This window comes from Pelmatolapia mariae, linkage group LG7, assembly GCF_036321145.2.
Source record: "Pelmatolapia mariae isolate MD_Pm_ZW linkage group LG7, Pm_UMD_F_2, whole genome shotgun sequence".
NCBI lineage: Eukaryota > Metazoa > Chordata > Actinopteri > Cichliformes > Cichlidae > Pelmatolapia > Pelmatolapia mariae.
In genome coordinates this window covers 39,460,035-39,469,778 of record NC_086233.1, presented here as the reverse complement: position 1 = coordinate 39,469,778, position 9,744 = coordinate 39,460,035, and positions in this window count along the sequence as shown.

Genomic DNA, 9,744 nt, shown 5'->3' with positions numbered 1-9,744 from the left:
AGTTTTATATCAGATTTAACAGGCCTCAAACTTTCCAAAAAGTCCAGCTTGTGTCTCCATTGTTCAAGTTTTCTCCATTTGTGGATAATAACTGTAACCATAGTTACCCATGCCTTAGCAATGGCTTCATCCCCCCTGTTCAGACTAATAGATGTCAGTGACTTTGTTTCTCAGCTGTTTCCTTGGATTAAAGCAGAATGTTTTGCTTTTGGGGTATCTTTTAGACTATTTTACTTTGTTGGATAGGTTCTATTTAAGTAATTTTGTCTGTCAAAAATTCTGTCAATAATAAGGCCTGACTGTGGCTAATGAAACTGAACTCATCTTTCCAAAAAAATGTGGTTAATCACAGTTGATTTGTGATTCAACAAGGATTCAATCCAATTTTAATTATATAGAAGCAAATCACAACAGCAGTTGCCTCAATGCCCTTTATACTGTAAGGTAAAGACTCTGCAATAATACAGAAAAAAAAAGAAATCCCAACAATCAGATAACCCCCTATGAGCAAGCACTTTGGCAACAGTGGGAAGGAAAAGCTCTCTTTTAACAGATAGGGCTACCTGTGAAGACAGGATAAAGAATTATAGTGAGTGAAAAAGGTGAGTGAAGAAGACTGTAACTACAATATATGTAAATCACCAAAACTAGCTCAGTTAAGGCTGAAGCCATTAGTGAGATCTTGTACACCGTGTTTGGTAACCTAGCGGAGAAAAAAAGTTCTGTTTTTGACATCACTGCATCTCTCCAGATTGCCAAGAGAATGCTATTTGACAGCAAAGGAGCCAGGCTACAGTAAGGACACTTCGCTGATGTCTCCCTAGTGTGAATTGAAGCAACGGGTGACCTGGTGGGATTCTGGTGAGTATTGATATAAAGCTTTGTCTAATCAGTAAAGTCTTATCCTAAAGAAAATGCAATGGAAAAATTCATTACATGAATCAGCATAGCAATTATTCATCTGCTTTGGTGGGAGTAACTAATTAATAATTATATAAATTAATAACCATTAATAATATCCAATGATAAGATTCAGAGCCGTATATAAACACACAGTGCATCATGGGAAGCCTCCAGCCAGTTCAGCCAGTGTGTTTGTGTGTGTGTATCATGGCAGGGCCCCTGCTTATATAAGAGACTGTTTGCCCTTTAGCCTTTATATTTGGTTCGGTGTCTTGCTCATGGACACTTTGGCATGTGCATTTAGTGGACAACCCACACCTCAGAAATGCTCAGAAGGACAGAGAGATGGACAGAGAGATGGACAGAGCGATGGACAGACATCTCTAATCCTCTCTTGTTTTCTGTGCATCACCAACTTGCCACTTCTTTAGCGTTATGGCTTGCTTTAATGTTAGCCTATGAGTTAGGGTTATTTAAATAAGGGTCATGGTTGGAACATGTTGATCAGAAGGATTGTTGAAGCAGGGATATCATGGTTATGTGGTTCATATAAATATATATGCCCCACAGGAGATAGCATGAGTATTAAAAACTAAAACTGTGAACACCAAAAGATCATGATTTTTGTCCCAGGTTTGAGTCAGACAAAAAATATAAGTAGAAGTTGCTATTATAGAGTGGTTGGTAATAGTGGGGTAATAAATTGGAAACAAGAAAGTAACAAGAAGGTTCATGCTGTAGTCTATGTACAAAAGCTTGAAAAGCTTTGGGATACAGTGGTCCCTCGTTTATCGCGGGAGTTGCGTTCCAAAAATAACCTGCGATAGGTGAAATTCGCGAAGTAGCCAACTTTACTTTTTACAATTATTATAGATGTTTTAAAGCTGTAAAAGCCCTCACTACACACTTTATACACTTTTCTCAGACAGGCATGAACATTTTCACACTTTCCTCTATTGTTTAAATACTCTCAAAGTTCAAACCTTCTTAGAAAAATAAGTCCAGTATTATAGAATGAAACCAAAGGCACCTGCAGGTGCTGTTGGTGGTGCAAAACGCTGAATCAGCATTGTTGTTATTTGTTGGGGAGAAAACTTACAAACATACAGTACACCACTTCTGAGTCACACTGCTAGCGATCGAAGATTAATGTAAATTTGACAACCTGGACGCATTCTGTACTGTACAGAAGACGAGATTGATTCACAATGGTCTACAGCCGATCAGGACGCAGAACACAAACTTTTATTCTTTATTCCCATTAGGCCCTAATGGGAATGAAGAAGAAAGGTGTTTATAGTATGCCACGTTTTTCATCTATTAACCTGCAGCCACACCCAGGAAACCAGATGAGTCAGGTTTAATGAATCTGAATGTGAATCAGAGCTCAGTGAGAGACAGAGTGAGACTGAACCAGATAAAAGTGTGCATGTGATCAGGAATGTCAGCTATGTGAGCTGACCTGCAACTGCTCTTAGTCCAAAGCTCTTTTGTATGCCTTCATATTTCATGTCTCTCTTCTTTTCATGTTCTTCCTAATTCCACGTAACAAGTATTCTCCTTTGTGGCTCATTTTTATTCTTTCCTTTTAAGTTTTACATTTCCATGTTTCTCTCATGAAACCTGTCTGATTACTAATACAGACATCTAATCTGACCTGCAAACACTTCTGATTTTATTGCTCAATTACACAACTCTTTTTTACTCCACTCTTTCCATCTCGTGCTTCAGCCTCAGGGGTTTCAGTTTAATGTGTTCTTCTGTTTAATGGTTAGTGCTTTTCCTTTTTCTTCTTCACACTCGCCTTTACTATGGAGACCACTTTTTCTCCCCAAAGATAACATCTGGCATACTTTAGTGAAGTAAGACATGCTTTTAGCAACACCTCACACACATTTTTCTGCAGGTCCTGCTCTTGTATGTCTGATATGTGTGGTATGTCCCAGCTTCAAAGGTAAGTTAGTTTTGTGTATTGAGGTGTGACAGGTGGTGATGCTGTAGAACAGGTTTTTATCTGTGTCACGTGGTTTTCTGGTTGGTTTCCAGTGTAACAATACAGGGTGGAGGTCATACGCGCACACATTCCAGCATACAATGGGATGTCACTCAGGCCTCTTGACTGCTAGTCACAATAGGATCTGCATACCAGTGTCTTGTCCTACGTCAGATGAGTTTATGATTGCTTTATTAGAAGAGCTTTACCCTACTGTTTGTTCAAAAAAGGAAAAAAATGGATGACTTTCAGCCCATACTTCAAAAATCACTGATGCAAATCAAAATGAGAATGAGCTTTATTTTTTGTATTGTTTTATTTTTTATTTTTTTTGCAAATTTATTCTTAAAAGTCACAGTGATACTTATTTTACATTGTGCTCTGGTCATGCAGCAGGTTCCAGTGTCCTCTTTCAAAAAGCAAATTTTTCCATTTTTAATAAGTAGATTCATGTTACGACTCTGAATGAAGCAGAAATTGAGACTTTTCATTGTAAAATGAAACTGCAACTTCACAAGATGTATGCAGCTTTGATTTACTTTTACTATGTAAGCAGTAGCCTAGTGAAAGTTCTTCATCTTTGTATTATAATTCAGTAAAAAGGACTAGATGTTACAGTCCCTGATATTGCATTGCTTTAGATGGAGAGACTCTTGAGGGATGGCTGTTATGAGGAAAGGCAGCCCAGAAACTTTACCAGCAGCACACATTGTTGTGTGCCTCAACTTTCGGTCTTTTCGCCAGGCTAATTTTCCTTGATTAGGTTTAGGGATTAGAGATCTGATCTAGATTATCATTTTAAAATTTGGGACACATCGTCAGTAGTGGACCTTGGATTCATCGGGTGTTTCGGCCATTATCACTAGACACCCTCATCCAAGGAGGCCCTGCCAGGGTTGATCAGGCCCTGGAGTGTGTCACTGGTTTATGTTAAATTGTTATTTCTTCTTCTTTCTTCTGTTTAGTTTTCTACAGTTTATTCTATCTATTCACCGCAACTGAGAAATAATACTTACCTCTTTAGCATTTATGGAGTCTCACTTCTTCAAAGGGATAGAAAAGGTGATAGAGAGAAGTAAGACAAAAGGGACAAGATAGGAGAGAGCAGAGAGGAGAGCCAGAAGGGCCATTAACATTAACACAGCAGTGTTAAAATAGTAGTAACAGTAATTTCCCTGCATGTGCAAACTTATCTTTTTGGAATCAGAATCAGAAAACTTTATTAATGCCTGAGGAAATAATGCAAAAAGCTGGCAATTTATTGTCCAAGCTGACGTGGTTGAAGTCACCCAAAATAGAATGAAGGCACTCGGGTGCTCAGTCTGGTACTGGGCCATGGCTGAGTGAACAGTGTCACATGCAGCTGTGGGGCTAGCAGAGGGAGCAACATAAACAGCCACCAAGATTACATGGGTAAATTCCCTGGGCAAATAACACGGCCTGAGTTCGAGAGCGCACAGTTCAATGTCAGGGCAACAACTCCGCTCTTTCATTGTTATGTGAACAGGGTTACACCACCAGTTGTTAACAAGAATAGCAAGCCCCCCTCCTTTCTGTTTTCCGCACGTGAGGTGTGAATTCAACAAAAGTTCCATTATATTTGAACATAGTAGTGAAAAGCATTTTATACTGCTACAACCTCAGCTAATCTTAGCACAACATACCAAAATGTCATAGACTGGTTCATCTGTGGCACAGTCACTTTTATATTGTCATTTCAGTAACAACATGGAATCCCTGAAGATGACAAAGAAGGACTTTAGGGCAAAATGTGTAAGTGGCTGGTGATTAGTTCCTCACAGGAGCTAGAAGAACTCAGTTGTAAAGACGGTGCTGCAGCAAAATCCTCCTTGTGAGAATCCTCCATCCATGAGAATCCTCCATCTGGTCTCTACACTCATCACACCTGTTACCACCACTTGATTAAATGCATTACTGCAAGAGAAAAATGTATTAAGATACATCTTCTAAATTGCAAACTTTTGTTAGGGTGTGTTGACTGAATAATTTTGAGAAACTCCATCAACTTAATTTTTTATTTAATTTGAAATTAAATCCCAATTTTAATGGGTTTAAAGTGAAATTCAAGGTGCAGTTAATTAAATCAGGTAGATAACTATGTGTTGCATGTTTAAGGTAAGTAACATTTGTTTTACAAATAACAGTTCTACTAAAGCAATGTTATGAGCAGTAGTGGATTTGTTTATGATGTTACGCTCATGTTGCAAATGTACCATACCACATGTAAGTAATGCTAATATTTAACACTGTATATAGTCATTCTGAACTTTAGCATAGAAGTGGATAATACTCATGAGAGCAAAGCACGATTAAAACGTTGCTATTTAATTATATCTAATTTCAGTCACAGACTCTTTTTTGTTGTTTGTGTGTTTAAAAGTTAGAAGCCTTCAAACTGTGAATACTTCTGTGAGAAGGATACCTGCTATACATGATATTACATTGTAAATGATTTTGGTTACTATTGCGAAACAGCTAAGTATTGTTCTTGATCTTAAGAGCTGTATGTATCATTATTACTTTTTTAACACATCAAGTTTTGTGAATTATTGTTGATATGATTTTGGCAGTAGCATCCTGGCATACACTATGTGAATGCCAGGACATTAAGACTTTATATAAGCAATTTGCGCATAGATAAACATTATTTAATATTTTAAAAAATATATTAAATTATAACTGTGGTGGATTATCTGTCTGCAGTTTTAAGCAAGTTTAAATTGTGAAGCCTGACATTTGTTTGTAATAATGGTTAACGTTTCTTACAGCAATTTTTCTGTATGTGTTGTCTACAGATAAAAGAAGAGTTCAAGAGAATAACCACTGTAAGCTTTGAATCTACCTTCATGGCTAAACTTGACCATTGGACCCAAAAACTGATGGATGCAGTTTCATCAAGGGGAGGAGCTAAAGGAGTGAGAGTCAGGCGGGTTCCTGAGGTATGATAACTGTTTAGACTTTGGTAAACCTCAAAATGCAGTTTGTTGGCAGTCACCCATATAGTTTATACTCATTTCGATACTTTGTCTATTTTTTTCTTGACAGCTATGATGGCATTTGAAACAACCTTTCCTAGATTATGAAGTGTCTGTGGTTTTCTCATCCACTTAATTTAAACTCCATTCACCCAGTCAAAGAAGAAGAAGTCCAGACCACAAAAAGTCATCACAGATTCATTTTGTTGGACAGTGATTGCTTAAGGTTTGCATAATTTGTCCATTCTGTAGCAATATTTCTCACAGTCTTTACTTATATGCTAATCCAACTGTGTTTTGATATTTCTAAAGAATAATAAAGTAATCAAAAACAGAATAAGTGGAGACCCTAACTTTGATGAAAATACAGTTTTGCTCTATTTAAACTAATGTGTGTATAATGGCCTTGAAATTACATTATTATCAACAGTGTGACAAGATTTTTGTGTCAAGATAAAGTCGTTTTTCCTCTTTCCTCATGCACATATACAAACCAGATATGCAGTTTGAAATCAAACCTGTACAAGTGATACATTTCCTGGCCTCTGGAGGGCACCAACATGTCAACTAAACAACAGAGGTGGAATTTGAAAAGTGGTCATGTATTTGTTTGCTTGTTTTCCTTCTTTTGTTGGTTATGAGTCCAGATTGTACACCATGGTTTTTCTCCATGTACAGCACTTCTGTCTCTCTCCAGCATATCTGCCTGCCTGTGTTCCTGTATTTTAAAAAACTCATCCTGCTTTGAGATGTATTTAAGATTTGTATGTCTCTCCGGTCCAGGAACTAAGGTTCCAAGGAAGTCTGTTCTGTGTCTGTGCACTACCTTTAATAGAGGTCCTGTTTGAGCACACTGGCATGGTCCTCATTGAGCTGTTTCACTGGAGTGCACAAGGATATCGCGTTGTATTAGTTCTGGTGGATTATGCAACTCAATATCCAGAAGCAGAAAGCAGTTACGACTCTGAGTTAAGCAAAAAAAAAGTTGAAAGGACTCTAAATAAACATTGATTGCAGGTGTGCAGTTGGGTCATTCTACTACAAGATCATAGTAGCATACAGAGCACTGACCTGGTTTGCTTGAGGTTCCTAGAGTTTTTGAAAGTAGAATTAGAGGCAGAGCTTTCAGCTTTCAGACCCCTAATCTGTGAAACCAGCTCCCAGTTTTGATTTGGGAGACAGTGTCTGTCTCCCGAATCAACTTTCCTTTTCGATAAAGCTTATAGTTAGTGCTGGGTTAGGGGTTACAAATGAAATATTTTGAGATGAACAAGGTTTTTCATGTTTTTCTACATTTATGCATAAATATTAGGTAAAATATTATCAGATATTTACACATCCTATAAGTAAATAAAGATGTATTCTGTCAAATCCTAAGTATCATAATCAGTCCTGAGCATGATGTCTCTCTTCCTTTTTTCCTTCAGCCTACACTGATAGTGAATTCATGCAATCAATTCCCTAGATATGCCTTCAGTGCAATCCAGTCTGTTCTTAGCATTGATTCTTACTTTTGGAACTGGATAGCTGAAACAAATCACTCTGTAACAGATGGTGAAGGTCAAGGGCCGAGGGTTCTCATGTGAAAAAAGCTCAGTGATACTTTTATAGTTAGCTTATCGTCTTTTTGGTGATCTGACAGAGTGTGAGCAGCAGTCCTGACAGATGCTGGGGGTCGTGGTCTCATGGCTTTCAGGACATTGTCTTGATAAATTTAATCTGCACTCAGTAATAGGCTTCTCTAGACTGCATTTTGTCTTTGAGTGTTGAACCACACAGTACATTGAATTAATAACTGTGACTATCTGCATGTGGATTGCAGTGCAAAGAGCACTTTTAGTGGTAAATAAATTTAAAACAAAAAGAATGCAAACATCATTTCTGATTTTTTATTACATTATTCAGTTTAAATCAGTTTTATTGACATGGCACTAAATCACAACAAAAGCTGTCTTTATGCAATATAATTAAGAATCTGGAGGATGTCTGTCTCCTGAATCAAAACTGTGAGCTGGTTTTAACAGGAGGGGCCTGAAAGCTAAAGGCTCTTCCTCCCAAACTCTAATAACCACAAATGCACCAGCAGTCTGAGAGAAAAGTGCAATATTGGCATAAAACGATACCATGGAGTCTTTGTCTGAATCTGTATTATTGTAGGGTCTTTACATTATGATATAAAAGCAACTGTTGTTGTGATTTGGCACTATGTAAATAAAATCAAATTGAATTTTTAATGAGATGGGATCTGGTCATTCAGGACTCTGCCAGTCAGTGAAAGGATTTCAAATTCAAATCTAGATGTAAAAGTGAAGTTTGTATTCCCTGTTACTATTCTCACTGCACCCTTTCAGACACACCTAAATAAAGACTTACAGGGAGTTTTTAGAAAAACTTGATAATAAATGTTGGCATACGTAAATCAGTGTTTGTAATTAGTGTTGTTTAAAAAAATCCAATTGGGCATGCGCAGAGAGTCTGATGTGAAATAGGGAGAAAGAAGTTAATGACATAATGTGTCATTCTAGACTAGAATAAAATATATAGATAAACTCAAGCAGCACACAGACAGTTTCTACAAATGTTAGTGAAAAATGGGTTGCTCTCAGAGGCTCAGTGAATTCCAGCATTGTACTGTGATAGCTTGTACTAATATGTCTTGTGTCTTCATCACAGCCTCACTAACTTCCTCTTTGCTTTATATTATTGCCACTAGATGGTGCTGTCAGCTGACTGTAAATATATGCTGCTTTTGTTTGTTCAGAGGAGGTTGGTTGCTGCAGCCATTGTTTGCATCTCAGCTGTTCTTCTTTTGATTCTGTTTTGTGCTTTTGTTTTCTGTTTGCATTTCTCTCCTCATGTTGAACTTCACTGCATCTCACTTTCCCTTTAAAGCCAACTTTTTAAACAATCGCCATTTGTCACCTTCATATGGTGTCATCACAGTGACAATAAAGGCATTATATATGTGTGTGTGGTTGTGTGTGTGTGTGTGTGTACATAAAATCACTGAAAATTCCCATAATCCATTACAGAGGATTCCGGACTCTTTTGTTCAGCTGGATGTCGGCTGTCAGCTGCGGCAGAGAAATGAAAGATGTGCACAGCTTCAGAGAAGAAAAAAAAAAGCTCACCGACAGTCAGCAAACGGTCGGCACAGTGTATTGTGGGACATCCGACTGTTTCTCCAAAGGTGCTAAATTATATTCAAACAGCTCAATAACTGAGAACACCTTGTATTGCCACAATGTGGGCCTCTTGAAATAAAATCAATTACGTTCATGATTTATCAAATGAAATGTCAGTATCTTGAAGAAAAATGACAGAATTCACCAAACACTGCCTAGACTCTAAGAGAACAGTGGTGTTTCTTTTATGAAACCTGCTCCTGTTACAGTGGTTGTAATTTATCTTCAATAAACAAGAAGCAATGGTGATCTGGATATGTCCCTGTAATAACTTTAATAAGACAAAGGCCCCGTGGCATATCCATTTAGCGCACACACAGCACACACCAGATGTGATTTCTGTAGTATAGAAGGTGGCCTTTACTGTTATAATTTCTGAAATCTCTTTCTCTTTTTTGGCTCTGGGTCCTCATGGATTCTGTCCTTAATGTCTCTTTCACATGACTCCTACTGTTTTACTTCACTAGCTCTCCTTTCTTTCATAATCCAGCTTCTTTGTTCAGCTTAGTATTGTTTATTAAGCGTCTGAGCATATTGTATTTGGTTGCCAGAGTGTTTTCAAAATAACCTACAACATAATTTGTCAGAACATTTGTCAAGGTTATTTTTTATTGGAAAAATGATTGCAACATTTAAGTTAGTCTTCTTTTTTTTTAAAGTCTAACAT